Below are 25,223 nucleotides of genomic sequence, written 5' to 3' on the forward strand. Positions count from 1 at the left end.
GAAAAAGCTTACAGCACCTGGTATTCCCAGGCGGTCTCCCATCCAAGTACTAACCAGGCCCGACCCTGCTTAGCTTCCGAGATCTGACGAGATCGGGCGTGCTCAGGGTGGTATGGCCGTAAGCCGCAGAGCAAGTGACAACTACCCCCTTTATACATGATGATCCACACCATCACAGACATGGCTGTGTATGTCAAGCGCGGGTGTCTTTGCTCGACTTTCTTTCTTTCTTTCTTTCTCTCAACTTGTCAACTGTGTAATGTTATAATATGAAAGTGTGGTTTGTGCACTGTGAGCTGAACTGTCTGCACAGTGACTGCCAGTTGAGCAGTGGCACAGTCAGTGCTGTTTACTGAAGCAGCAGCGTCCTCTGTTGTTTGCACAGAAAAGTGAAAAAGCTTACAGCACCTGGTATTCCCAGGCGGTCTCCCATTCAAGTACTAACCAGGCCCGACCCTGCTTAGCTTCCGAGATCGGGCGTGCTCAGGGTGGTATGGCCGTAAGCCGCAGAGCAAGTGACAACTACCCCCTTTATACATGATGATCCACACCATCACAGACATGGCTGTGTATGTCAAGCGCGGGTGTCTTTGCTTGACTTTCTTACTTTCTTTCTTTCTCTCAACTTGTCAACTTGTCAACTGTGTAATGTGAAAATATGAAAGTGTGGTTTGTGCACTGTGAGCTGAACTGTCTGCACAGTGATTGACAGTTGAGCAGTGGCACAGTCAGTGCTGTTTACTGAAGCAGCAGCGTCCTCTGTTGTTTGCACAGAAAAGTGAAAAAGCTTACAGCACCTGGTATTCCCAGGCGGTCTCCCATCCAAGTACTAACCAGGCCCGACCCTGCTTAGCTTCCGAGATCGGACGAGATCGGGCGTGCTCAGGGTGGTATGGCCGTAAGCCGCAGAGCAAGTGACAACTACCCCCTTTATACATGATGATCCACACCATCACAGACATGGCTGTGTATGTCAAGCGCGGGTGTCTTTGCTCGACTTTCTTTCTTTCTTTCTTTCTCTCAACTTGTCAACTGTGTAATGTGAAAATATGAAAGTGTGGTTTGTGCACTGTGAGCTGAACTGTCTGCACAGTGATTGACAGTTGAGCAGTGGCACAGTCAGTGCTGTTTACTGAAGCAGCAGCGTCCTCTGTTGTTTGCACAGAAAAGTGAAAAAGCTTACAGCACCTGGTATTCCCAGGCGGTCTCCCATCCAAGTACTAACCAGGCCCGACCCTGCTTAGCTTCCGAGATCGGACGAGATCGGGCGTGCTCAGGGTGGTATGGCCGTAAGCCGCAGAGCAAGTGACAACTACCCCCTTTATACATGATGATCCACACCATCACAGACATGGCTGTGTATGTCAAGCGCGGGTGTCTTTGCTCGACTTTCTTTCTTTCTTTCTTTCTCTCAACTTGTCAACTGTGTAATGTGATAATATGAAAGTGTGGTTTGTGCACTGTGAGCTGAACTGTCTGCACAGTGATTGACAGTTGAGCAGTGGCACAGTCAGTGCTGTTTACTGAAGCAGCAGCGTCCTCTGTTGTTTGCACAGAAAAGTGAAAAAGCTTACAGCACCTGGTATTCCCAGGCGGTCTCCCACCCAAGTACTAACCAGGCCCGACCTTGCTTAGCTTCCGAGATCGGACGAGATCGGGCGTGCTCAGGGTGGTATGACCGTAAGCCGCAGAGCAAGTGACAACTACCCCCTTTATACATGATGATCCACACCATCACAGACATGGCTGTGTATGTCAAGCGCGGGTGTCTTTGCTCGACTTTCTTTCTTTCTTTCTTTCTCTCAACTTGTCAACTGTGTAATGTGATAATATGAAAGTGTGGTTTGTGCACTGTGAGCTGAACTGTCTGCACAGTGATTGACAGTTGAGCAGTGGCACAGTCAGTGCTGTTTACTGAAGCAGCAGCGTCCTCTGTTGTTTGCACAGAAAAGTGAAAAAGCTTACAGCACCTGGTATTCCCAGGCGGTCTCCCATCCAAGTACTAACCAGGCCCGACCCTGCTTAGCTTCCGAGATCAGGCGTGCTCAGGGTGGTATGGCCGTAAGCCGCAGAGCAAGTGACAACTACCCCCTTTATACATGATGATCCACACCATCACAGACATGGCTGCGTATGTCAAGCGCGGGTGTCTTTGCTCGACTTTCTTTCTTTCTTTCTTTCTCTCAACTTGTCAACTGTGTAATGTGATAATATGAAAGTGTGGTTTGTGCACTGTGAGCTGAACTGTCTGCACAGTGATTGACAGTTGAGCAGTGGCACAGTCAGTGCTGTTTACTGAAGCAGCAGCGTCCTCTGTTGTTTGCACAGAAAAGTGAAAAAGCTTACAGCACCTGGTATTCCCAGGCGGTCTCCCATCCAAGTACTAACCAGGCCCGACCCTGCTTAGCTTCCGAGATCGGACGAGATCGGGCGTGCTCAGGGTGGTATGGCCGTAAGCCGCAGAGCAAGTGACAACTACCCCCTTTATACATGATGATCCACACCATCACAGACATGGCTGTGTATGTCAAGCGCGGGTGTCTTTGCTCGACTTTCTTTCTTTCTTTCTTTCTCTCAACTTGTCAACTGTGTAATGTGAAAATATGAAAGTGTGGTTTGTGCACTGTGAGCTGAACTGTCTGCACAGTGATTGACAGTTGAGCAGTGGCACAGTCAGTGCTGTTTACTGAAGCAGCAGCGTCCTCTGTTTGCACAGAAAAGTGAAAAAGCTTACAGCACCTGGTATTCCCAGGCGGTCTCCCATCCAAGTACTAACCAGGCCCGACCCTGCTTAGCTTCCGAGATCGGACGAGATCGGGCGTGCTCAGGGTGGTATGGCCGTAAGCCGCAGAGCAAGTCACAACTACCCCCTTTATACATGATGATCCACACCATCACAGACATGGCTGTGTATGTCAAGCGCGGGTGTCTTTGCTTGACTTTCTTTCTTTCTTTCTTTCTCTCAACTTGTCAACTGTGTAATGTGAAAATATGAAAGTGTGGTTTGTGCACTGTGAGCTGAACTGTCTGCACAGTGATTGACAGTTGAGCAGTGGCACAGTCAGTGCTGTTTACTGAAGCAGCAGCGTCCTCTGTTGTTTGCACAGAAAAGTGAAAAAGCTTACAGCACCTGGTATTCCCAGGCGGTCTCCCATCCAAGTACTAACCAGGCCCGACCCTGCTTAGCTTCCGAGATCGGACGAGATCGGGCGTGCTCAGGGTGGTATGGCCGTAAGCCGCAGAGCAAGTGACAACTACCCCCTTTATACATGATGATCCACACCATCACAGACATGGCTGTGTATGTCAAGCGCGGGTGTCTTTGCTCGACTTTCTTTCTTTCTTTCTTTCTCTCAACTTGTCAACTGTGTAATGTGATAATATGAAAGTGTGGTTTGTGCACTGTGAGCTGAACTGTCTGCACAGTGATTGACAGTTGAGCAGTGGCACAGTCAGTGCTGTTTACTGAAGCAGCAGCGTCCTCTGTTGTTTGCACAGAAAAGTGAAAAAGCTTACAGCACCTGGTATTCCCAGGCGGTCTCCCATCCAAGTACTAACCAGGCCCGACCCTGCTTAGCTTCCGAGATCGGGCGTGCTCAGGGTGGTATGGCCGTAAGCCGCAGAGCAAGTGACAACTACCCCCTTTATACATGATGATCCACACCATCACAGACATGGCTGTGTATGTCAAGCGCGGGTGTCTTTGCTCGACTTTCTTTCTTTCTTTCTTTCTCTCAACTTGTCAACTGTGTAATGTGATAATATGAAAGTGTGGTTTGTGCACTGTGAGCTGAACTGTCTGCACAGTGATTGACAGTTGAGCAGTGGCACAGTCAGTGCTGTTTACTGAAGCAGCAGCGTCCTCTGTTGTTTGCACAGAAAAGTGAAAAAGCTTACAGCACCTGGTATTCCCAGGCGGTCTCCCATCCAAGTACTAACCAGGCCCGACCCTGCTTAGCTTCCGAGATCGGACGAGATCGGGCGTGCTCAGGGTGGTATGGCCATAAGCCGCAGAGAAAGTGACAACTACCCCCTTTATACATGATGATCCACACCATCACAGACATGGCTGTGTATGTCAAGCGCGGGTGTCTTTGCTCGACTTTCTTTCTTTCTTTCTTTCTCTCAACTTGTCAACTGTGTAATGTGATAATATGAAAGTGTGGTTTGTGCACTGTGAGCTGAACTGTCTGCACAGTGATTGACAGTTGAGCAGTGGCACAGTCAGTGCTGTTTACTGAAGCAGCAGCGTCCTCTGTTGTTTGCACAGAAAAGTGAAAAAGCTTACAGCACCTGGTATTCCCAGGCGGTCTCCCATCCAAGTACTAACCAGGCCCGACCCTGCTTAGCTTCCGAGATCGGACGAGATCGGGCGTGCTCAGGGTGGTATGGCCGTAAGCCGCAGAGCAAGTGACAACTACCCCCTTTATACATGATGATCCACACCATCACAGACATGGCTGTGTATGTCAAGCGCGGGTGTCTTTGCTCGACTTTCTTTCTTTCTTTCTTTCTCTCAACTTGTCAACTTGTCAACTGTGTAATGTGATAATATGAAAGTGTGGTTTGTGCACTGTGAGCTGAACTGTCTGCACAGTGATTGACAGTTGAGCAGTGGCACAGTCAGTGCTGTTTACTGAAGCAGCAGCGTCCTCTGTTGTTTGCACAGAAAAGTGAAAAAGCTTACAGCACCTGGTATTCCCAGGCGGTCTCCCATCCAAGTACTAACCAGGCCCGACCCTGCTTAACTTACGAGATCGGACGAGATCGGGCGTGCTTTTTTTTTTTTTTTCTCTTTTATTATCAAAAAGATTCAAATACATTTGAAATTCATTATTATTCCAATTTTGTGATGATATTTACATTATGTACACAGTGAAGACAACAAAAACCAACAAAAGAAAAGTAGAATCAAAGAGTCTACCTGAGAATCTACAAAAAACAGCCATCAACACTAAGGTCGAGAAATTTAAATGTAACATTATTGAATAAAGGAAAATGACAAACAAACAAACAAAATTCACATTTTACATCATTATCTCTAAATCACCATTGTCTTGTAACTTTATCAGGCTTGTATTTGACATGAATGTTCTTTGAAAGTCCATGCTTTTTATTGAAATCATTATCCTGAGGTGTAATTTTAAAGAATTTCTGAAAAGCTCCCATCTATTCACAGTTTTATTATCCTGTAATGCATAGTTCCGGGCTGTATATATTGCTTGCCTTGTGAAGGCCAAAATGATGTTAATTAACATTGTGTTAGCATCTTTCTTTCTGGCTACAAGCCCAAAGAGAAGAGTCCACTTCCACTCGCTTTCCTCTGTAAAAGAGATTCCACAATGCTGTTCCAAGAGAACTCTGACTCGTTGGCTGAACTCTTTGCAGACCGGACAGTGCAAGACAAGATGTTCTAAATCCTCCTCTTCTTCCCTACATACAGCACATTCTCTTCCATACCTTGTTTTATTTATTTGGTGTAGAATAATGCTCGTGAAAACTCTTCTGTGTCTTATTTTGAAATCAATGTTTGTACAATGGGGGTTGCCATATTTGGGCATTATATTATGCCAAATAGTAGTTATATTTTTGTTTGGAAAATGTTTTTGCCATGCTTTCTCTGAGGCAGGCCGTTGTGTGATTTTTTTTAAGAATAAGTTGTACCAGATTTTGGATTTTATTTCCAGGAGGTTTTTGGAGTTGTGACCTGTCCACAGAAGAAATTCTGGAGCATCACTCTGCACCTTACCATATGTTTTTGTCCAGACAGCTCTCCAATGTAATGGAAGGCCTTCTGAGATTTTACAGCACATTTGATCAATAATACCTTTTCTTATTTTAATTCTCTTATTTTTAACAACACTTTGGATTTTCCCTGCATTTACTATTCCCTTCTCATCCAGCACATCTCCCAAAGTCTGTATACCTGCCTGCACCAGGAGGGCACAGGAAAGTGGTCTGCTCAAATGCATAATCTCTGGGTTGTGGAAAATGGGGAGCTGCAAAAGTTGATTTCTGTTTTCTACTTTAGCCTTGAGGAGTGGTCGAGCCAACCCCCAAGCTTCCAAGATTTCTTTATCAAAAGGATTGAGATGTGAGTATTGAGTTTTAGTTTGAACCTGACAGAGATTGTTTTTATTGCAATTGCCTATGGAGATGAGTGAACTATGGAAAAAATCTTTCCATACATGTTTATTAGTAGTTTGTAAATATTTCTGTATCATTTTAATTCTCAGTGCATGTTTCTTTGTCACTATATCAATTAGTTTTAAACCACCATTATTGTAACTGTCAATGATTGTGTTGTGAGCTATGAGGTTTCTTTTGCTGCCCCATATAAAGGCAGAGATGCAGTTATTAATGCTGTTTAGAACTTGACCTGGCATATGACAGACAGATAGCGTATGAACTAGTTTGGATAGAACCAAGGAGTTGATCACGACCACCTTACCTCGCAGCGTTAGCCCCCGCATTTTCCACAACGCCAGCGTATTACTGATTTTGCTCATCAGCTCCTTCCATGTTTTGTTTGCAGCAGCCTCCTGATCATGCCCTAGGTGCACTCCCAAGACCCTGACACTATCCGCCGCCTCTCTGAACTGCCACCTATTTGGCGACCGAGCTACATTGCCACAATACATTATTTCTGTTTTATTCATATTGATTTTGGATCCTGATGCTTTGCCATACTCCTGGATGTGTGCTAATACTTTGTCTATACTGTCTTCATTTTTAATCATAATGTTTGTATCATCAGCGTACTGTAAAATTTTGGTTTCTATTCCTATTGGAGATGTAATACCTGTTATTTGTTTGTCCTGAGTAATTAACAAGGCTAGAGGCTCGGCCACCAAACTGTACAGCAGGGAGGAGAGGGGACACCCCTGCCTCACTGATCTTTGAATTTGAAATTTCCCGGTCATATGTCCATTGCATTTAACACAACCATATGCATTGTTGTATAGTAATTGGATCCATTTGATGAATTTATCACCAAAACCAAATTTTTGAAGAACTGCCCATAAGAATTTGTGCTCCACCCTGTCAAAAGCTTTTTCAAAATCAATGCCCAGGTAAATGCCTCCCTGTTTTACCATTTCATTTATGTTTTCTTTGACTGATAGCACTGTATCTATGATGTCTCTGCCAGGAATACTGTAAGCTTGTGTCCAGTTGACTATCGATGCAATAACTGTTTTTAACCTATTTGCCAAGAGTTTTGTTATTATTTTATAGTCTGTATTGAGTAAACTGATTGGTCTGTAATTGTCAAGCATGGTTTTGTCCCCTCTATTTTTGAATATGATTGTAATCAGACCAAGTGTCAAGGTCTCAGGAGTACGACCTTTTCCCTCCATCTCCTCAAACACTTTCAATAGAATCGGAGCCAGACTATCTTTAAAAGCTATATAAAAGTCACCTGTCAGTCCATCTGTACCTGGACTTTTATTCTTGTTAAGATTATCTATTGCCTCTGAAACTTCATTTAGAGTTATAGGAGAATCACACCAGTTTTTGTCTTCTATTGATATTTTACACTGAATACTGTCTAATGTTTTCTCCATCTCCTTATCCACTATATTATTGCTTGAGAAAAGATTTCTATAATATTCCTGTACTGTTTCTAATATTTCAGATGTTTCTGATACAGTTTTGCCCTCTATATTTTTTATTTCATTGATAAATACTTTACCTTGTTTTTTCTTTTCTAGACCTAGAAAATATGCTGTGCATTTTTCCCCTTCCATAATATGTTTTGCCCTGCTTCTTATCATTGCCCCTCTGCACCTATTAATTTCTATCAGGTCCTGTTTGCTTTTTAAATTTATATACTTACTCATATCATGATCGGGATTTGTTTCTAGTTTATCTAACTCATCTCTTATTTTCCCTCTAATGTCTAACTCTTCTTGATTCTCTAACCATTTCTTATGTTTACTGTAATTTACACATGCTTTTTTGATTCTATATTTAACTTCTTCCCACCATATAAGGAGATCTTCAACAAAAGGTAATTCTTCAGTTATTATCTGCAACAATCTTCTGATTTTCATATTAAATTTTTTCTCTCCCAGGAGGCTGCTGTTAAAGCACCAGAGTCCTCCATTTCTGGATTCCCCTGGAGCTCCCAACTTAACCTCCAGGAATGAATGATCACTCCATGGATTTGTAATGTATTTTATGTATGCAACTTTTGAAGTTATCTGGGGTGATATTAAACATAAATCAATTCTAGATCTTTTCATTTTACCTTTAACAATTTGCTGCCTTGAGAATTCTTTTCTGTTGGGGTGTAAGACTCTCCATAAATCTACTAGGTTCATTGTCTCCATCACCTCATACAGAGTATTCCTACTGGCATCATCTTTAAACACATTATTGTTTGATATATCATTTTTAGTGAGACTGACATTGAAATCTCCTATAACAAAACACTTCGTGGTACACCATTTGAGTAGTTGTTTAAAAAATACTTTCCTGTCTTTTTCCTCATTTGGTGCATAAACATTTACTATTCTGAATTTCTCCTCAGTTTTTATGACATCAATTACCAAATATCTGCCTAAAGGATCATTGTAAACACACTGTATGTTACAGAACACATGTTCTCTACATAATATTGCAACACCACGAGAGGATGCAGTGCCATTGGCCACATAAACATTCCCTTTCCATAAGCTTTGAACTGATTTGACAATATTTTCATCCCACTTAGTTTCTTGCAGACATAAAATATCACATTTTGCAGACATTAATATTGCATTTAGTTTCTCTCTACTGCGGAGCCCACGTGCATTGAGAGAGAGAAGGAAAGCCGTCATCACATAGAGTTTAAAAAATGTTGTGCTCATGTTTTGCTCTTGCTTTTGCTTTTTTTATTTTTCTTTGCTGGCCTTCCAGAATTTAATTTTTTCCTAATCTGATTTATTTGGAAAATGTCCAGTTCAGAGTCTGATTCTGCTGTCTGAGGAGCTGACGATGGAAAACCTGTCGCAGAGAGAGTGAGAGGATCTGGAGCGCTATCGGCTGAGGGGAGAAGCGGTTCCTGGGAGCTCGGCAGCTCGACGGGTTCGAGGTCTTTTCCAGGCCCCGTTCCCATCACAGCACACATGTCCTTTGTGGACCGCATATGTCCAACCATCCCCTGCTGAACGCTGAGCACTGTCGCGCTCTCTTTGCGCGCTCGTGCCGGCCGCTCCGCGCTGACGCTCCGCGAGTCAGCCTCTTCAGCCATGACTGTCTCATTTACGCACTCCATTTCCTCCTCTTCTTCACTCTCCGCACTTCCATTTTCCTCTAAATCTGCCTCAGACTCATCTTGGATTTCTCCATCATTCTCACTGATGTTGCACACACAATTATCTAGATTATTATGGCATAGTTCACACCGTTTGGCGGCTTTAACGCACTCTCTGGCATAATGCCCCTGGACTCCGCATTTGTGACACATGAATTCAGGGCATTCTCTGAGAATATGCCCTGACTGTAAACACACTCTACATACTTTCACTTGTCTGTCATGTATAACACGAAAATATTCCGACCCGGTCGCTGTATTGAATTTTGCCGAATACGGAAGAGACTGTACTGTGTCATTAAACTTAACTCTCACATACCTTGTCCCATCTGCAATGTGCGTTCCCGGCCACATTCTCCTCTTAATCGGAGATGTAGCTGAAACTCCCCAACCATGTAACTTGTCCACAATTTCTTCGTCCGTGATGTATGCAGGAAGTCCAAGAAAAGAGACCACCAGTTGATCATTCGCCAGCTCTCTCCCCATGACGCTCGTCGTTCCGATTTTAAAACCATCCATTAGCCGATCTTTCCCCGACACACTTGTCATGGTAATTTCATATTTTTTATCACCAGTGAATCTGCAGGCAATAAGTCCGCCGCACAGCTCTCTGATGCATTTCATTAATTCCATCGCTGTCACAGCTTCCTCGCCAACCAGTTCAACTTGTACTGTTAAGTTTTTTTCAAAATGCATTTTCTTTTCATTTATTCCTTTATCGTTTCTGTCGTTTCTTAGTCCATTTTCCATTCTCAAGATGCCTGTCGACTTCCCGATAGTCCCAGTCGCCATGTTATCCGTCCGAAAAAGAATCCCGAAACGGGATTCAAAACGAGAGACAAACAAACTTTTATCCCCCCAAACAGCGTGAGAACTGTTGGGGGAATAACTAAAACAAAAAACACACTCACTCAAAAACAAGAAAAGTTCATTCAATAGTCAAATATTCTCAAAAAAAAAGGAGGGGGGGAGCACTCGCTCCCTCGCTCCAACGCTGTCTCTCTGTCTCACTCCTCTCTGACTCTCGCCGTAACACCAGACATGCGCAGTACGTGCTCAGGGTGGTATGGCCGTAAGCCGCAGAGCAAGTGACAACTACCCCCTTTATACATGATGATCCACACCATCACAGACATGGCTGTGTATGTCAAGCGCGGGTGTCTTTGCTCGACTTTCTTTCTTTCTTTCTTTCTCTCAACTTGTCAACTGTGTAATGTGATAATATGAAAGTGTGGTTTGTGCACTGTGAGCTGAACTGTCTGCACAGTGATTGACAGTTGAGCAGTGGCACAGTCAGTGCTGTTTACTGAAGCAGCAGCGTCCTCTGTTGTTTGCACAGAAAAGTGAAAAAGCTTACAGCACCTGGTATTCCCAGGCGGTCTCCCATCCAAGTACTAACCAGGCCCGACCCTGCTTAGCTTCCGAGATCGGACGAGATCGGGCGTGCTCAGGGTGGTATGGCCGTAAGCCGCAGAGCAAGTGACAACTACCCCCTTTATACATGATGATCCACACCATCACAGACATGGCTGTGTATGTCAAGCGCGGGTGTCTTTGCTTGACTTTCTTTCTTTCTTTCTTTCTCTCAACTTGTCAACTTGTCAACTGTGTAATGTGATAATATGAAAGTGTGGTTTGTGCACTGTGAGCTGAACTGTCTGCACAGTGATTGACAGTTGAGCAGTGGCACAGTCAGTGCTGTTTACTGAAGCAGCAGCGTCCTCTGTTGTTTGCACAGAAAAGTGAAAAAGCTTACAGCACCTGGTATTCCCAGGCGGTCTCCCATCCAAGTACTAACCAGGCCCGACCCTGCTTAGCTTCCTAGATCGGACGAGATCGGGCGTGCTCAGGGTGGTATGGCCGTAAGCCGCAGAGCAAGTGACAACTACCCCCTTTATACATGATGATCCACACCATCACAGACATGGCTGTGTATGTCAAGCGCGGGTGTCTTTGCTTGACTTTCTTTCTTTCTTTCTTTCTCTCAACTTGTCAACTGTGTAATGTGATAATATGAAAGTGTGGTTTGTGCACTGTGAGCTGAACTGTCTGCACAGTGATTGACAGTTGAGCAGTGGCACAGTCAGTGCTGTTTACTGAAGCAGCAGCGTCCTCTGTTGTTTGCACAGAAAAGTGAAAAAGCTTACAGCACCTGGTATTCCCAGGCGGTCTCCCATCCAAGTACTAACCAGGCCCGACCCTGCTTAGCTTCCGAGATCAGACGAGATCGGGCGTGCTCAGGGTGGTATGGCCGTAAGCCGCAGAGCAAGTCACAACTACCCCCTTTATACATGATGATCCACACCATCACAGACATGGCTGTGTATGTCAAGCGCGGGTGTCTTTGCTTGACTTTCTTTCTTTCTTTCTTTCTCTCAACTTGTCAACTTGTCAACTGTGTAATGTGATAATATGAAAGTGTGGTTTGTGCACTGTGAGCTGAACTGTCTGCACAGTGATTGACAGTTGAGCAGTGGCACAGTCAGTGCTGTTTACTGAAGCAGCAGCGTCCTCTGTTGTTTGCACAGAAAAGTGAAAAAGCTTACAGCACCTGGTATTCCCAGGCGGTCTCCCACCCAAGTACTAACCAGGCCCGACCCTGCTTAGCTTCCGAGATCGGACGAGATCGGGCGTGCTCAGGGTGGTATGGCCGTAAGCCGCAGAGCAAGTGACAACTACCCCCTTTATACATGATGATCCACACCATCACAGACATGGCTGTGTATGTCAAGCGCGGGTGTCTTTGCTCGACTTTCTTTCTTTCTTTCTTTCTCTCAACTTGTCAACTGTGTAATGTGATAATATGAAAGTGTGGTTTGTGCACTGTGAGCTGAACTGTCTGCACAGTGATTGACAGTTGAGCAGTGGCACAGTCAGTGCTGTTTACTGAAGCAGCAGCGTCCTCTGTTGTTTGCACAGAAAAGTGAAAAAGCTTACAGCACCTGGTATTCCCAGGCGGTCTCCCATCCAAGTACTAACCAGGCCCGACCCTGCTTAGCTTCCGAGATCGGACGAGATCGGGCGTGCTCAGGGTGGTATGGCCGTAAGCCGCAGAGCAAGTCACAACTACCCCCTTTATACATGATGATCCACACCATCACAGACATGGCTGTGTATGTCAAGCGCGGGTGTCTTTGCTTGACTTTCTTTCTTTCTTTCTTTCTCTCAACTTGTCAACTTGTCAACTGTGTAATGTGATAATATGAAAGTGTGGTTTGTGCACTGTGAGCTGAACTGTCTGCACAGTGATTGACAGTTGAGCAGTGGCACAGTCAGTGCTGTTTACTGAAGCAGCAGCGTCCTCTGTTGTTTGCACAGAAAAGTGAAAAAGCTTACAGCACCTGGTATTCCCAGGCGGTCTCCCATCCAAGTACTAACCAGGCCCGACCCTGCTTAGCTTCCGAGGTCGGGCGTGCTCAGGGTGGTATGGCCGTAAGCCGCAGAGCAAGTGACAACTACCCCCTTTATACATGATGATCCACACCATCACAGACATGGCTGTGTATGTCAAGCGCGGGTGTCTTTGCTCGACTTTCTTTCTTTCTTTCTTTCTCTCAACTTGTCAACTGTGTAATGTGATAATATGAAAGTGTGGTTTGTGCACTGTGAGCTGAACTGTCTGCACAGTGATTGACAGTTGAGCAGTGGCACAGTCAGTGCTGTTTACTGAAGCAGCAGCGTCCTCTGTTGTTTGCACAGAAAAGTGAAAAAGCTTACAGCACCTGGTATTCCCAGGCGGTCTCCCATCCAAGTACTAACCAGGCCCGACCCTGCTTAGCTTCCGAGATCGGACGAGATCGGGCTTGCTCAGGGTGGTATGGCCGTTAGCCGGAGAGCAAGTGACAACTACCCCCTTTATACATGATGATCCACACCATCACAGACATGGCTGTGTAGGTCAAGCGCGGGTGTCTTTGCTTGACTTTCTTTTTTTCTTTCTTTCTCTCAACTTGTCAACTTGTCAACTGTGTAATGTGATAATATGAAAGTGTGGTTTGTGCACTGTGAGCTGAACTGTCTGCACAGTGATTGACAGTTGAGCAGTGGCACAGTCAGTGCTGTTTACTGAAGCAGCAGCGTCCTCTGTTGTTTGCACAGAAAAGTGAAAAAGCTTACAGCACCTGGTATTCCCAGGCGGTCTCCCATCCAAGTACTAACCAGGCCCGACCCTGCTTAGCTTCCGAGATCGGACGAGATCAGGCGTGCTCAGGGTGGTATGGCCGTAAGCCGCAGAGCAAGTGACAACTACCCCCTTTATACATGATGATCCACACCATCACAGACATGGCTGTGTATGTCAAGCGCGGGTGTCTTTGCTCGACTTTCTTTCTTTCTTTCTTTCTCTCAACTTGTCAACTGTGTAATGTGATAATATGAAAGTGTGGTTTGTGCACTGTGAGCTGAACTGTCTGCACAGTGATTGACAGTTGAGCAGTGGCACAGTCAGTGCTGTTTACTGAAGCAGCAGCGTCCTCTGTTGTTTGCACAGAAAAGTGAAAAAGCTTACAGCACCTGGTATTCCCAGGCGGTCTCCCATCCAAGTACTAACCAGGCCCGACCCTGCTTAGCTTCCGAGATCGGAGGAGATCGGGCGTGCTCAGGGTGGTATGGCCGTAAGCCGCAGAGCAAGTGACAACTACCCCCTTTATACATGATGATCCACACCATCACAGACATGGCTGTGTATGTCAAGCGCGGGTGTCTTTGCTCGACTTTCTTTCTTTCTTTCTTTCTCTCAACTTGTCAACTGTGTAATGTGATAATATGAAAGTGTGGTTTGTGCACTGTGAGCTGAACTGTCTGCACAGTGATTGACAGTTGAGCAGTGGCACAGTCAGTGCTGTTTACTGAAGCAGCAGCATCCTCTGTTGTTTGCACAGAAAAGTGAAAAAGCTTACAGCACCTGGTATTCCCAGGCGGTCTCCCATCCAAGTACTAACCAGACCCGACCCTGCTTAGCTTCCGAGATCAGACGAGATCGGGCGTGCTAAGGGTGGTATGGCCGTAAGCCGCAGAGTAAGTGACAACTACCCCCTTTATACATGATGATCCACACCATCACAGACATGGCTGTGTATGTCAAGCGCGGGTGTCTTTGCTTGACTTTCTTTCTTTCTTTCTTTCTCTCAACTTGTCAACTGTGTAATGTGATAATATGAAAGTGTGGTTTGTGCACTGTGAGCTGAACTGTCTGCACAGTGATTGACAGTTGAGCAGTGGCACAGTCAGTGCTGTTTACTGAAGCAGCAGCATCCTCTGTTGTTTGCACAGAAAAGTGAAAAAGCTTACAGCACCTGGTATTCCCAGGCGGTCTCCCATCCAAGTACTAACCAGGCCCGACCCTGCTTAGCTTCCGAGATCGGACGAGATCAGGCGTGCTCAGGGTGGTATGGCCGTAAGCCGCAGAGCAAGTGACAACTACCCCCTTTATACATGATGATCCACACCATCACAGACATGGCTGTGTATGTCAAGCGCGGGTGTCTTTGCTCGACTTTCTTTCTTTCTTTCTTTCTCTCAACTTGTCAACTGTGTAATGTGATAATATGAAAGTGTGGTTTGTGCACTGTGAGCTGAACTGTCTGCACAGTGATTGACAGTTGAGCAGTGGCACAGTCAGTGCTGTTTACTGAAGCAGCAGCGTCCTCTGTTGTTTGCACAGAAAAGTGAAAAAGCTTACAGCACCTGGTATTCCCAGGCGGTCTCCCATCCAAGTACTAACCAGGCCCGACCCTGCTTAGCTTCCGAGATCGGACGAGATCGGGCGTGCTCAGGGTGGTATGGCCGTAAGCCGCAGAGCAAGTGACAACTACCCCCTTTATACATGATGATCCACACCATCACAGACATGGCTGTGTATGTCAAGCGCGGGTGTCTTTGCTTGACTTTCTTTCTTTCTTTCTTTCTCTCAACTTGTCAACTTGTCAACTGTGTAATGTGATAATATGAAAGTGTGGTTTGTGCACTGTGAGCTGAACTGTCTGCACAGTGATTGACAGTTGAGCAGTGGCACAGTCAGTGCTGTTTACTGAAGCAGCAGCGTCCTCTGTTGTTTGCACAGAAAAGTGAAAAAGCTTACAGCACCTGGTATTCCCAGGCGGTCTCCCATCCAAGTACTAACCAGGCCTGACCCTGCTTAGCTTTCGAGATCAGGCGTGCTCAGGGTGGTATGGCCGTAAGCCGCAGAGCAAGTGACAACTACCCCCTTTATACATGATGATCCACACCATCACAGACATGGCTGTGTATGTCAAGCGCGGGTGTCTTTGCTCGACTTTCTTTCTTTCTTTCTTTCTCTCAACTTGTCAACTGTGTAATGTGATAATATGAAAGTGTGGTTTGTGCACTGTGAGCTGAACTGTCTGCACAGTGATTGACAGTTGAGCAGTGGCACAGTCAGTGCTGTTTACTGAAGCAGCAGCGTCCTCTGTTGTTTGCACAGAAAAGTGAAAAAGCTTACAGCACCTGGTATTCCCAGGCGGTCTCCCATCCAAGTACTAACCAGGCCCGACCCTGCTTAACTTCCGAGATCTGACGAGATCGGGCGTGCTCAGGGTGGTATGGCCGTAAGCCGCAGAGCACGTGACAACTACCCCCTTTATACATGATGATCCACACCATCACAGACATGGCTGTGTATGTCAAGCGCGGGTGTCTTTGCTCGACTTTCTTTCTTTCTTTCTTTCTCTCAACTTGTCAACTGTGTAATGTGATAATATGAAAGTGTGGTTTGTGCACTGTGAGCTGAACTGTCTGCACAGTGATTGACAGTTGAGCAGTGGCACAGTCAGTGCTGTTTACTGAAGCAGCAGCGTCCTCTGTTGTTTGCACAGAAAAGTGAAAAAGCTTACAGCACCTGGTATTCCCAGGCGGTCTCCCATCCAAGTACTAACCAGGCCCGACCCTGCTTAGCTTCCGAGATCGGACGAGATCGGGCGTGCTCAGGGTGGTATGGCCGTAAGCTGCAGAGCAAGTGACAACTACCCCCTTTATACATGATGATCCACACCATCACAGACATGGCTGTGTATGTCAAGCGCGGGTGTCTTTGCTCGACTTTCTTTCTTTCTTTCTTTCTCTCAACTTGTCAACTGTGTAATGTGATAATATGAAAGTGTGGTTTGTGCACTGTGAGCTGAACTGTCTGCACAGTGATTGACAGTTGAGCAGTGGCACAGTCAGTGCTGTTTACTGAAGCAGCAGCGTCCTCTGTTGTTTGCACAGAAAAGTGAAAAAGCTTACAGCACCTGGTATTCCCAGGCGGTCTCCCATCCAAGTACTAACCAGGCCCGACCCTGCTTAGCTTCCGAGATCGGACGAGATCGGGCGTGCTCAGGGTGGTATGGCCGTAAGCCGCAGAGCAAGTGACAACTACCCCCTTTATACATGATGATCCACACCATCACAGACATGGCTGTGTATGTCAAGCGCGGGTGTCTTTGCTCGACTTTCTTTCTTTCTTTCTTTCTCTCAACTTGTCAACTGTGTAATGTGATAATATGAAAGTGTGGTTTGTGCACTGTGAGCTGAACTGTCTGCACAGTGATTGACAGTTGAGCAGTGGCACAGTCAGTGCTGTTTACTGAAGCAGCAGCATCCTCTGTTGTTTGCACAGAAAAGTGAAAAAGCTTACAGCACCTGGTATTCCCAGGCGGTCTCCCATCCAAGTACTAACCAGGCCCGACCCTGCTTAGCTTCCGAGATCGGACGAGATCGGGCGTGCTCAGGGTGGTATGGCCGTAAGCCGCAGAGCAAGTGACAACTACCCCCTTTATACATGATGATCCACACCATCACAGACATGGCTGTGTATGTCAAGCGCGGGTGTCTTTGCTCGACTTTCTTTCTTTCTTTCTTTCTCTCAACTTGTCAACTGTGTAATGTGATAATATGAAAGTGTGGTTTGTGCACTGTGAGCTGAACTGTCTGCACAGTGATTGACAGTTGAGCAGTGGCACAGTCAGTGCTGTTTACTGAAGCAGCAGCGTCCTCTGTTGTTTGCACAGAAAAGTGAAAAAGCTTACAGCACCTGGTATTCCCAGGCGGTCTCCCATCCAAGTACTAACCAGGCCCGACCCTGCTTAGCTTCCGAGATCGGACGAGATCGGGCGTGCTCAGGGTGGTATGGCCGTAAGCCGCAGAGCAAGTGACAACTACCCCCTTTATACATGATGATCCACACCATCACAGACATGGCTGTGTATGTCAAGCGCGGGTGTCTTTGCTTGACTTTCTTTCTTTCTTTCTTTCTCTCAACTTGTCAACTTGTCAACTGTGTAATGTGAAAATATGAAAGTGTGGTTTGTGCACTGTGAGCTGAACTGTCTGCACAGTGATTGACAGTTGAGCAGTGGCACAGTCAGTGCTGTTTACTGAAGCAGCAGCGTCCTCTGTTGTTTGCACAGAAAAGTGAAAAAGCTTACAGCACCTGGTATTCCCAGGCGGTCTCCCATCCAAGTACTAACCAGGCCCGACCCTGCTTAGCTTCCGAGATCGGACGAGATCGGGCGTGCTTTTTTTTTTCTCTTTTATTATCAAAAAATTCAAATTTTTACATCATTCAATCTTATTCTCAACATGTAAACTCGGACAGTGAAAGCTAAAGTATGCAGTGATTTATGCTTTTTTTTTTTTTTTTAAAACCCATATTTACATTATATTTACAAACACCAAAGAAAGAAACAACGAAAAATCAGTGCAGTCTCCACGCCCCCAGGAGAGATTCACATTAACTTTCTATGAAGACTGGATCTCCCTCCAATACAGTGAACTGAAGGGTACCGGTGTCCACATTTAAACCCAAAGAAAGAAAGAAACAACAACACCAAAAGGAGAAAAAACCAAACTAAAATGAAATACATTAAAATAAAATGGACTATAATGGCATGATGAAATAAAATACCCTGCTGGAACCAGATAGAACACAAATCAACCAGCAAGGAAGACCAACATTCTGAAGAGACATAATGACACTACTTAAAAAGCAAAACTTAGCACATTGTCTCCTGTTATTCTCACAAGTTTTGCTTTGTCTAAGAAGATTTTTTCAAATTTCTGTTTGTCTGCTTTTTGCATTGTCCGTATATGAAGTTTTATTGAGTTTGTGAAGATCTTCCACCTGTTGGTTTGTCTGTTATCATAGAGTGCATAGTTCCTGGCTGTATAGATTGTGTGTCTGGCGAAGGCAAGGATGATATTGATGAGTTCATTGTTAATTCCTTTTCTCTTTTCCGTTAGTCCAAATAGCAGAGTCCACTGCCAGTCCGTTGTGTTGGAAATCCTGAGTTCACAGCACATTTCCAGGAGTTCTTTGACCTGCTCAGAGAAAGGAATGCAGACGGGACAATGCAGGAGGAGATGCTCTAAATCCTCCTCCTGCTCTTGACAAACAGTACAGTCTCTTCCGTACATGTTTTTGTTAATCTGGTGCAGAATGACGCCTGTGAAGATCCTCCTGTGCCTTATTTTGTAATCTGTGTTAGTGCATTGTGGGTTACTGTAACAAGGACTTATGTTGTGCCAAATTGTAGACGTGTTTTTGAATGGGAATGCTTTCTTCCAGGTTATTTCTGAGGTGGGCCTCCGTGTGGCCTTTTTTAGCAACATAGTGTACCATGTTTTAGATTTTATTTCTTGCATGCTTTTGGTGTGTGCACCAGTCCACAGGAGGAAATCCAGGGTGTCATCCTGCACCTTACAAACAGAGTTTTTGTGGGCTTGTTTCCATTCAGGAGGCATGTTCTTTTCCATTTCCTCACACACCTGTTGTATGTACTGTTTTTTCCCCTTGCACCCTTTGTCCCTCAAAGCAGTCATTATTTTTTCACTGTCTATTTTACCCTTTCCATTCATTATGTCCCCTAATGTTTGCAGCCCTGCTGCCACCAGGAAGCCATATGAGAGGGAGGTGCCCCTACAAGTGAGCTCTGGATTGTGGAGGATGGGGAGCTTCAGTAACTGTGACCTATTGGAGACCTTTGTCTTGAGGAGTGGCCGTGCCAGCTCCCAGGCTTCAAGGATCTCTCTTTCAAACGGTTGGAGATGTGAGTACTGTTTCTTGGGTAGAATTTGGCAGAGGTTGTGTCTGCCACAGTGACCTAAGGAGGTTATTGTTTTTTGCAGGTAATCTTGCCATGGATGATTTTTAGAATTTTGCAAGGCTTTTTTGATTGTTTGAATTCTGAAGACATGTTTCTTTGTTGCAATATCAATTAGTTTTAGACCTCCTTCTTTATAGTCATTGATTATTGTCCTGTGTGCTATTAGATTTCTTTTGCTTCTCCAGAGAAACGTGGAGATGCTGTTATTTATGCTGGTTTGGATGTGTCCGGGTATGTCGTAGACTGCCAGTATGTGGTTTAGCTGTGAGAGCACAAGGGAGTTGGCTACGACCACCTTGCCTCTCAGTGTGAGCCCCCTCATCCTCCACAGTGCCAGCGTGCTGCTTATTTTTCCCAGCGCCTCCCTCCACGTTTTGTCTCTGGCTTTGTCCTGGTTTTTCCCCAGGTGCACTCCCAGGACCTTGACACTCTCTCCTGCCTCCCTGAACTGCCATCTGCCTGGTGACCGCACCACCTCGCCACAGTACATGATTTCTGATTTGTTAAAGTTGACTTTTGCCCCTGATGCTTTGCTGTATGTTTCAATATGAACTAAAACCTTGTCTATGCTGTCCTCATCCTGTGTCATTATGTTAGTATCATCCGCAAACTGTGCTATTTTGTGTTCTTTCCCTGCTGGTGATGTTATACCTTTAATTTGCTTGTCCTTCCTGATTAACATTCCGAGGGGTTCGGCCACCAGGCTGTATAACAGGGAGGAGAGGGGACAGCCTTGCCTTATTGATCTTTGAATCCGAAAAGTGTCTGATAATTGCCCATTGCATTTGACTTTACTGTTTGCATTGCTGTATAGTAATTGTATCCAATTTGTGAAGTTATTGCCGAAACCAAATTTTGCCAGTACTGCCCAGAGGAAATTGTGTTCGACTCTGTCAAATGCTTTGTTGAAGTCCACACCCAGATAGATTCCACCCTGTTTTGTCATGTGATTTATTGTTTCTTTAACTGACAGAATTGTGTCTGTGATGTCTCGCCCCGGAATGCCGTAAGCTTGAGACCAGTTGATGATGGAAGAAATGACTGATTTTAACCTGTTTGCCAATATCTTGGTGAGAATTTTGTAATCTGTGTTTAATAAACTGATTGGTCTGTAATTCTCCAGCAAGGCTTTGTCCCCTCTGTTCTTGTATACAACAGTTATTAGTCCAAGTGTCAAGGTCCTGGGAGTTCGACCTCCATTTTGCATATGGTTATACATTGTGAGTAGGATCGGAGCCAACCTGAGTTTAAAAGCTTGATAAAACTCAGCTGACAGCCCATCTGTGCCTGGACTTTTGTTCTTCCCCAGTTCTCCTATTGCCATCTCCACCTCCTGTAAGGTAAGTGGAGCATCACACCACTCTCTGTCCTCTTTAGACAATTTACTTTCAATACTCTCCATAGCTCCCTCCATACTTTCTGGTTTTATGTTACAACTTGTGAATAACTGTTTATAATATGTTTGTACTGTTTCTAAAAGATTTACTGCATCTGTTATTATTTCACCTTTCTCATTTTTCAATTCTTTTATGAATGTTTTGCTTTGCTTCCTTTTTTCTAGACCCAAGAAATAGGCAGTACATTTTTCTCCTTCTGTGATATGCTTCGCCTTGCTCCTGATTATTGCTCCCTTGCACCTTTTCATTTCCAAGTGATCTAATTGAGATTTTAAACATATATATTTACTGACATCATAATTTGGTTCTTCTTCAATCTTCTCTAATTCTCTCCTTACCTGTTCTCTGATTTCTTCCTCTTCTCTGTTTTCTATCCATCTCTTTTGTTTGCAATAATTAATACATGCTTTTTTGATTCTTAACTTAGCTCCTTCCCACCACTCTATCACATCTTCTGTGTTCAATATTTCTTCAGTCATTGCTTCTAACAGATTATTCATTTTTCTTCTAAATTTCTCATCTTCAATGCAACTATTGTTTAAGCACCACAAGCCTCCATTTCTAAACTCTCCTGTTTTCCCCATTCTTATTTCTAGCAGAGAGTGGTCACTCCAGCTGTTGGGTATGTATCTTGCACTTTTTAACTGAGACACCACTGCTGGAGTGCCTAAGCATAGATCAATTCTTGACTGCTTCAACTTCCCTTCAACTACTTGTCTCCTTGAGAACTCTCTTTTGTTTGGCTGTAACACTCTCCATATCTCTGTCAGGTTATTATCATTCATGGTTTCATACAGTATTTTCCTGCTGGCATCCTCCTTAAATACATTATTTGCTGAGATATCCATTTTGTTTAAAACAACATTGAAGTCCCCTATTATCACACAATTCGTTTTACACCATTTTGTTATTTGTTTGAAAAATATTTTCCTGTTTTTTTCCTCATTTGAAGCATATACATTTATAATCCTTTGTTTTTCCCCCCCTCTTTCCACATCTATTACAATCATCCTGCCTTCAGCGTCTTTATGCACACAGTCCGTTTTTTCAAAGCTGTTTTCTTTGCATAAGATGGCCACTCCTCTCGCTAAATCTGTCCCATTAGCATACATGACCGACCCTCTCCACAGCGCTTTAACAAAACTGATGGCGCTTTCATCCCATCTTGTCTCTTGTAAACATAAGATATCACATTTGACAGACCCAAGAATGCATTCAATTTTCCCTCTGCTGCGGAGCCCACGGGCATTGAGCGAGAGAATAACTGTCATGGAGAGGGTGAGCTGCAAAAATGAGAGATTTGCTATCATATCTGATTTTTTGCCTTACTTTTTTTGCTTTTTTTCGCCTGCCTCTCTGTATTTTGCCTTTTTCTGATTTGCGTGATCTGTGTGAGGTCCATGTCGGATTCCGAGTCAGCCATTTGGGGAGCTGCTGGCGGTGCGCTCTTCGCCGAGCGCGGAGCGCAGAGCGGAGCGCTTTGCGGAGCGTCCGTTTCAGCCTGAGAGGCGGCGGTTAATAGTGATTTTTCCAGAGCAGGGAGATCGGCGGGTCCGAGAGCTTTTCCCAGTCCCGTCCCCGCCTCAGTGTGCTCTCTTTGGCCGCAGGGCAGACTCATACTAGCGCTCTCGATGTCAGAATCACACCACTGCGCGCTCACCAAGCTCTCGTCTGCCTGCGGCTCTGCGCTGGGACTCCTCGTCTCACCAGCTCCCGCCGCCTCACTGAAACACTCCATCTCCGCCTCCTCAGCTTCGCACTCACTCCCCTCCTGACCTGACTCAGACCCTTCACGGACCTCCTCTGATTCACTGTTCCTACAGACACAGTTTTCCATATTGTTGTGGCATAGCTCACACCTCTCCTCGACTTTTACGCATTCTCTCGCGTAATGCCCCTGGACTCCGCATTTATGACAGGTGAATTCCGGGCATTCTCTGAGGATGTGCCCTGGCTGAATACAAATTCTACACACCTTAACCTGCCTGTCATGAATCACCCTGAAGTATTCCGGCCCCGTGGCCGTCTGAAACCGAGCCGAATAAGGAAGAGACTGTACCGTTTCATTAAACTTTACTTTCACGTACCTGGTCCCGTCTGCGATTCTCGTTCCCGGCCACATTCTTCTCTTAATCTGTGATGTGGCCGACACTCCCCAGCCATGTAGTTTCTGCAGTATTTCCTCGTCCGTAATGTACGCCGGCAGCCCCAGGAATGACACCACCAGCTCGTCATTTGTCAGCTCCTTCCCCAGCACACTCGTTGCTCCGATCCTGAAGCCGTCCAGCAGCCTTTGTTTCCCAGACGTGTTCGTCATCGTGATCTCGTATCTCTTGTTACCAATGCATCTGCATGCAATTAGTCCCCCGCACAGCTCTCTCACACACTTCATTAGCTCCATCGTTGTTACATTGTCATCTCCGTTTAGCTCAATCTGGATCGTTAAATCTTTTTCATAAGCCGTTTTCGTTCCTGCTGTCTGTGTTTTCGCCGTTACCGTTTCGTTTAGTCCGTTTTCCTTTCTCAAAGTGTTTGTAAACTGTCCATTAGTCCTGGCCGCCATTTTGTCCATCCGTAGTTTAAACCCACAAACGGGTTCAAAAAAAAAAGAGGGAAAAGAAAAAGCTGTAATCCCCCCAAACAGCGTTAAAGCTGTTGGGGGAATGAAAACACACAAAAACCACAGTCGCTCAAACACTAAAACACGCTCATTCACACAAATAATAACTCGAAAAAAAAAACACTCGCTCGCTCGCTCGCTCTCTCTCGCTCACTTCCTATCTCTCAACTGCCGTGCAACCTGTCATGCGTGATGCGTGCTCAGGGTGGTATGGCCGTAAGCCGCAGAGAAAGTGACAACTACCCCCTTTATACATGATGATCCACACCATCACAGACATGGCTGTGTATGTCAAGCGCGGGTGTCTTTGCTCGACTTTCTTTCTTTCTTTCTTTCTCTCAACTTGTCAACTGTGTAATGTGATAATATGAAAGTGTGGTTTGTGCACTGTGAGCTGAACTGTCTGCACAGTGATTGACAGTTGAGCAGTGGCACAGTCAGTGCTGTTTACTGAAGCAGCAGCGTCCTCTGTTGTTTGCACAGAAAAGTGAAAAAGCTTACAGCACCTGGTATTCCCAGGCGGTCTCCCATCCAAGTACTAACCAGGCCCGACCCTGCTTAGCTTCCGAGATCGGACGAGATCGGGCGTGCTCAGGGTGGTATGGCCGTAAGCCGCAGAGCAAGTGACAACAACCCCCTTTATACATGATGATCCACACCATCACAGACATGGCTGTGTATGTCAAGCGCGGGTGTCTTTGCTCGACTTTCTTTCTTTCTTTCTTTCTCTCAACTTGTCAACTGTGTAATGTGATAATATGAAAGTGTGGTTTGTGCACTGTGAGCTGAACTGTCTGCACAGTGATTGACAGTTGAGCAGTGGCACAGTCAGTGCTGTTTACTGAAGCAGCAGCGTCCTCTGTTGTTTGCACAGAAAAGTGAAAAAGCTTACAGCACCTGGTATTCCCAGGCGGTCTCCCATCCAAGTACTAACCAGGCCCGACCCTGCTTAGCTTCCGAGATCGGACGAGATCGGGCGTGCTCAGGGTGGTATGGCCGTAAGCCGCAGAGCAAGTGACAACTACCCCCTTTATACATGATGATCCACACCATCACAGACATGGCTGTGTATGTCAAGCGCGGGTGTCTTTGCTCGACTTTCTTTCTTTCTTTCTTTCTCTCAACTTGTCAACTGTGTAATGTGATAATATGAAAGTGTGGTTTGTGCACTGTGAGCTGAACTGTCTGCACAGTGATTGACAGTTGAGCAGTGGCACAGTCAGTGCTGTTTACTGAAGCAGCAGCGTCCTCTGTTGTTTGCACAGAAAAGTGAAAAAGCTTACAGCACCTGGTATTCCCAGGCGGTCTCCCATCCAAGTACTAACCAGGCCCGACCCTGCTTAGCTTCCGAGATCGGACGAGATCGGGCGTGCTCAGGGTGGTATGGCCGTAAGCCGGAGAGCAAGTGACAACTACCCCCTTTATACATGATGATCCACACCATCACAGACATGGCTGTGTATGTGAAGCGCGGGTGTCTTTGCTTGACTTTCTTTCTTTCTTTCTTTCTCTCAACTTGTCAACTTGTCAACTGTGTAATGTGATAATATGAAAGTGTGGTTTGTGCACTGTGAGCTGAACTGTCTGCACAGTGATTGACAGTTGAGCAGTGGCACAGTCAGTGCTGTTTACTGAAGCAGCAGCGTCCTCTGTTGTTTGCACAGAAAAGTGAAAAAGCTTACAGCACCTGGTATTCCCAGGCGGTCTCCCATCCAAGTACTAACCAGGCCCGACCCTGCTTAGCTTCCGAGATCGGACGAGATCGGGCGTGCTCAGGGTGGTATGGCCGTAAGCCGCAGAGAAAGTGA

General features: G+C 45.4%; 29 non-coding genes and 5 pseudogenes across 29 annotated transcripts; all 34 read right to left on the reverse strand.

The window, feature by feature from the left end:
* Window positions 1-5: 5 nt before the first annotated feature.
* On the reverse strand, window positions 6-124 carry LOC139610927 (5S ribosomal RNA). The gene has a single exon (XR_011686229.1). It is a non-coding gene; the product is annotated as a 5S ribosomal RNA (ribosomal RNA).
* Window positions 125-396: 272 nt separating this feature from the next.
* LOC139610345 (5S ribosomal RNA) lies at window positions 397-505 on the reverse strand (annotated as a pseudogene).
* Window positions 506-785: 280 nt separating this feature from the next.
* On the reverse strand, window positions 786-904 carry LOC139610882 (5S ribosomal RNA). The gene has a single exon (XR_011686183.1). It is a non-coding gene; the product is annotated as a 5S ribosomal RNA (ribosomal RNA).
* Window positions 905-1,176: 272 nt separating this feature from the next.
* LOC139610883 (5S ribosomal RNA) lies at window positions 1,177-1,295 on the reverse strand. The gene has a single exon (XR_011686184.1). It is a non-coding gene; the product is annotated as a 5S ribosomal RNA (ribosomal RNA).
* A 272-nt stretch (window positions 1,296-1,567) lies between these two features.
* Window positions 1,568-1,686, reverse strand: LOC139610223 (5S ribosomal RNA). Its single transcript, XR_011685670.1, has one exon. It is a non-coding gene; the product is annotated as a 5S ribosomal RNA (ribosomal RNA).
* Window positions 1,687-1,958: 272 nt separating this feature from the next.
* LOC139610363 (5S ribosomal RNA) lies at window positions 1,959-2,067 on the reverse strand (annotated as a pseudogene).
* A 272-nt stretch (window positions 2,068-2,339) lies between these two features.
* On the reverse strand, window positions 2,340-2,458 carry LOC139610884 (5S ribosomal RNA). Its single transcript, XR_011686185.1, has one exon. It is a non-coding gene; the product is annotated as a 5S ribosomal RNA (ribosomal RNA).
* A 269-nt stretch (window positions 2,459-2,727) lies between these two features.
* On the reverse strand, window positions 2,728-2,846 carry LOC139610885 (5S ribosomal RNA). Its single transcript, XR_011686186.1, has one exon. It is a non-coding gene; the product is annotated as a 5S ribosomal RNA (ribosomal RNA).
* Window positions 2,847-3,118: 272 nt separating this feature from the next.
* On the reverse strand, window positions 3,119-3,237 carry LOC139610886 (5S ribosomal RNA). Its single transcript, XR_011686187.1, has one exon. It is a non-coding gene; the product is annotated as a 5S ribosomal RNA (ribosomal RNA).
* A 272-nt stretch (window positions 3,238-3,509) lies between these two features.
* Window positions 3,510-3,618, reverse strand: LOC139610335 (5S ribosomal RNA; annotated as a pseudogene).
* A 272-nt stretch (window positions 3,619-3,890) lies between these two features.
* Window positions 3,891-4,009, reverse strand: LOC139610039 (5S ribosomal RNA). The gene has a single exon (XR_011685489.1). It is a non-coding gene; the product is annotated as a 5S ribosomal RNA (ribosomal RNA).
* Window positions 4,010-4,281: 272 nt separating this feature from the next.
* Window positions 4,282-4,400, reverse strand: LOC139610887 (5S ribosomal RNA). Its single transcript, XR_011686188.1, has one exon. It is a non-coding gene; the product is annotated as a 5S ribosomal RNA (ribosomal RNA).
* Window positions 4,401-10,648: 6,248 nt separating this feature from the next.
* On the reverse strand, window positions 10,649-10,767 carry LOC139610888 (5S ribosomal RNA). Its single transcript, XR_011686189.1, has one exon. It is a non-coding gene; the product is annotated as a 5S ribosomal RNA (ribosomal RNA).
* A 280-nt stretch (window positions 10,768-11,047) lies between these two features.
* Window positions 11,048-11,166, reverse strand: LOC139610239 (5S ribosomal RNA). Its single transcript, XR_011685685.1, has one exon. It is a non-coding gene; the product is annotated as a 5S ribosomal RNA (ribosomal RNA).
* Window positions 11,167-11,438: 272 nt separating this feature from the next.
* LOC139610009 (5S ribosomal RNA) lies at window positions 11,439-11,557 on the reverse strand. Its single transcript, XR_011685461.1, has one exon. It is a non-coding gene; the product is annotated as a 5S ribosomal RNA (ribosomal RNA).
* A 280-nt stretch (window positions 11,558-11,837) lies between these two features.
* On the reverse strand, window positions 11,838-11,956 carry LOC139609997 (5S ribosomal RNA). The gene has a single exon (XR_011685449.1). It is a non-coding gene; the product is annotated as a 5S ribosomal RNA (ribosomal RNA).
* Window positions 11,957-12,228: 272 nt separating this feature from the next.
* On the reverse strand, window positions 12,229-12,347 carry LOC139610891 (5S ribosomal RNA). The gene has a single exon (XR_011686191.1). It is a non-coding gene; the product is annotated as a 5S ribosomal RNA (ribosomal RNA).
* Window positions 12,348-12,627: 280 nt separating this feature from the next.
* LOC139610338 (5S ribosomal RNA) lies at window positions 12,628-12,736 on the reverse strand (annotated as a pseudogene).
* Window positions 12,737-13,008: 272 nt separating this feature from the next.
* LOC139610243 (5S ribosomal RNA) lies at window positions 13,009-13,127 on the reverse strand. Its single transcript, XR_011685689.1, has one exon. It is a non-coding gene; the product is annotated as a 5S ribosomal RNA (ribosomal RNA).
* A 280-nt stretch (window positions 13,128-13,407) lies between these two features.
* Window positions 13,408-13,526, reverse strand: LOC139610118 (5S ribosomal RNA). The gene has a single exon (XR_011685566.1). It is a non-coding gene; the product is annotated as a 5S ribosomal RNA (ribosomal RNA).
* A 272-nt stretch (window positions 13,527-13,798) lies between these two features.
* On the reverse strand, window positions 13,799-13,917 carry LOC139610079 (5S ribosomal RNA). The gene has a single exon (XR_011685527.1). It is a non-coding gene; the product is annotated as a 5S ribosomal RNA (ribosomal RNA).
* A 272-nt stretch (window positions 13,918-14,189) lies between these two features.
* LOC139610232 (5S ribosomal RNA) lies at window positions 14,190-14,308 on the reverse strand. Its single transcript, XR_011685678.1, has one exon. It is a non-coding gene; the product is annotated as a 5S ribosomal RNA (ribosomal RNA).
* Window positions 14,309-14,580: 272 nt separating this feature from the next.
* LOC139610119 (5S ribosomal RNA) lies at window positions 14,581-14,699 on the reverse strand. The gene has a single exon (XR_011685567.1). It is a non-coding gene; the product is annotated as a 5S ribosomal RNA (ribosomal RNA).
* A 272-nt stretch (window positions 14,700-14,971) lies between these two features.
* Window positions 14,972-15,090, reverse strand: LOC139610892 (5S ribosomal RNA). The gene has a single exon (XR_011686192.1). It is a non-coding gene; the product is annotated as a 5S ribosomal RNA (ribosomal RNA).
* A 280-nt stretch (window positions 15,091-15,370) lies between these two features.
* LOC139610449 (5S ribosomal RNA) lies at window positions 15,371-15,479 on the reverse strand (annotated as a pseudogene).
* A 272-nt stretch (window positions 15,480-15,751) lies between these two features.
* Window positions 15,752-15,870, reverse strand: LOC139610773 (5S ribosomal RNA). The gene has a single exon (XR_011686078.1). It is a non-coding gene; the product is annotated as a 5S ribosomal RNA (ribosomal RNA).
* Window positions 15,871-16,142: 272 nt separating this feature from the next.
* On the reverse strand, window positions 16,143-16,261 carry LOC139610893 (5S ribosomal RNA). The gene has a single exon (XR_011686193.1). It is a non-coding gene; the product is annotated as a 5S ribosomal RNA (ribosomal RNA).
* A 272-nt stretch (window positions 16,262-16,533) lies between these two features.
* On the reverse strand, window positions 16,534-16,652 carry LOC139610894 (5S ribosomal RNA). The gene has a single exon (XR_011686194.1). It is a non-coding gene; the product is annotated as a 5S ribosomal RNA (ribosomal RNA).
* A 272-nt stretch (window positions 16,653-16,924) lies between these two features.
* LOC139610895 (5S ribosomal RNA) lies at window positions 16,925-17,043 on the reverse strand. The gene has a single exon (XR_011686196.1). It is a non-coding gene; the product is annotated as a 5S ribosomal RNA (ribosomal RNA).
* Window positions 17,044-17,315: 272 nt separating this feature from the next.
* On the reverse strand, window positions 17,316-17,434 carry LOC139610896 (5S ribosomal RNA). The gene has a single exon (XR_011686197.1). It is a non-coding gene; the product is annotated as a 5S ribosomal RNA (ribosomal RNA).
* A 6,475-nt stretch (window positions 17,435-23,909) lies between these two features.
* On the reverse strand, window positions 23,910-24,028 carry LOC139610897 (5S ribosomal RNA). Its single transcript, XR_011686198.1, has one exon. It is a non-coding gene; the product is annotated as a 5S ribosomal RNA (ribosomal RNA).
* A 272-nt stretch (window positions 24,029-24,300) lies between these two features.
* Window positions 24,301-24,419, reverse strand: LOC139610898 (5S ribosomal RNA). The gene has a single exon (XR_011686199.1). It is a non-coding gene; the product is annotated as a 5S ribosomal RNA (ribosomal RNA).
* A 272-nt stretch (window positions 24,420-24,691) lies between these two features.
* LOC139610899 (5S ribosomal RNA) lies at window positions 24,692-24,810 on the reverse strand. The gene has a single exon (XR_011686200.1). It is a non-coding gene; the product is annotated as a 5S ribosomal RNA (ribosomal RNA).
* Window positions 24,811-25,090: 280 nt separating this feature from the next.
* Window positions 25,091-25,209, reverse strand: LOC139610900 (5S ribosomal RNA). The gene has a single exon (XR_011686202.1). It is a non-coding gene; the product is annotated as a 5S ribosomal RNA (ribosomal RNA).
* Window positions 25,210-25,223: the final 14 nt, after the last annotated feature.

This window comes from Trachinotus anak, unplaced genomic scaffold (genome assembly GCF_046630095.1).
Source record: "Trachinotus anak isolate AG129_WGS33_773 ecotype Australia unplaced genomic scaffold, CSIRO_AGI_Tana_v1 ptg000026l, whole genome shotgun sequence".
Taxonomy (NCBI): Eukaryota; Metazoa; Chordata; class Actinopteri; order Carangiformes; family Carangidae; genus Trachinotus; species Trachinotus anak.